Here is a 656-nt window from a genome sequence, read left to right as displayed (position 1 = left end):
ATTCAGAGATAGGATGCTAAAGAGGGACGATTTCCTTATCTTTAGTACCTATGTCAAAGCGGCCTTTGTGCTTCGATTTGGCCAGGAGTATAAAGTGGATTTGACGGGTTCCAAGCATCCCACAAATGCTTAGTGGCGACTCAGAACATCTCTAATCGTTTGAGACCCTTAGAGGCAATGAAGCCGATCTAAGCGATCCGGTTGAAAGCATTTTCTGCCCGCCCGATCGTGGCTTTCAACAGTTGTATGTCCACAGATCGAGCCGGACTGCCGAGGTGGGCCATGTCCACAGATTGGCGACTCCAGGGAGAATTAGGATACTTACGTCTTTGTGATCCCTAGATGGTGAGACTCGAACGAGGTCTTGGTTGGAATGCATTAATTGATATTACGGTCACGGTCGGGTTCCTTGTCAGGGCCCACAACCTAACCCTTTTCCACGATTGGCTCGTATCATCGGCGTGAGTTTTCATCCCCGCGTTTTGAACCCGATTGAGTCACATAAGGATTAATGAACAAGGATAAATGGTTTACACAACGAGTCACAAGGACTAATGAACAAGGACAAATGGTTCACACAACGAGTCACATGGACTAATGAACAAGTACAATTATTTAACACAATGACTCACTAGGACTAATGAACAAGGATAAAT

The sequence above is a fragment of the Silene latifolia genome, chromosome 9 (genome assembly GCF_048544455.1).
Source record: "Silene latifolia isolate original U9 population chromosome 9, ASM4854445v1, whole genome shotgun sequence".
Classification (NCBI taxonomy): domain Eukaryota; kingdom Viridiplantae; phylum Streptophyta; class Magnoliopsida; order Caryophyllales; family Caryophyllaceae; genus Silene; species Silene latifolia.
This window is presented reverse-complemented; position numbering follows the sequence as displayed.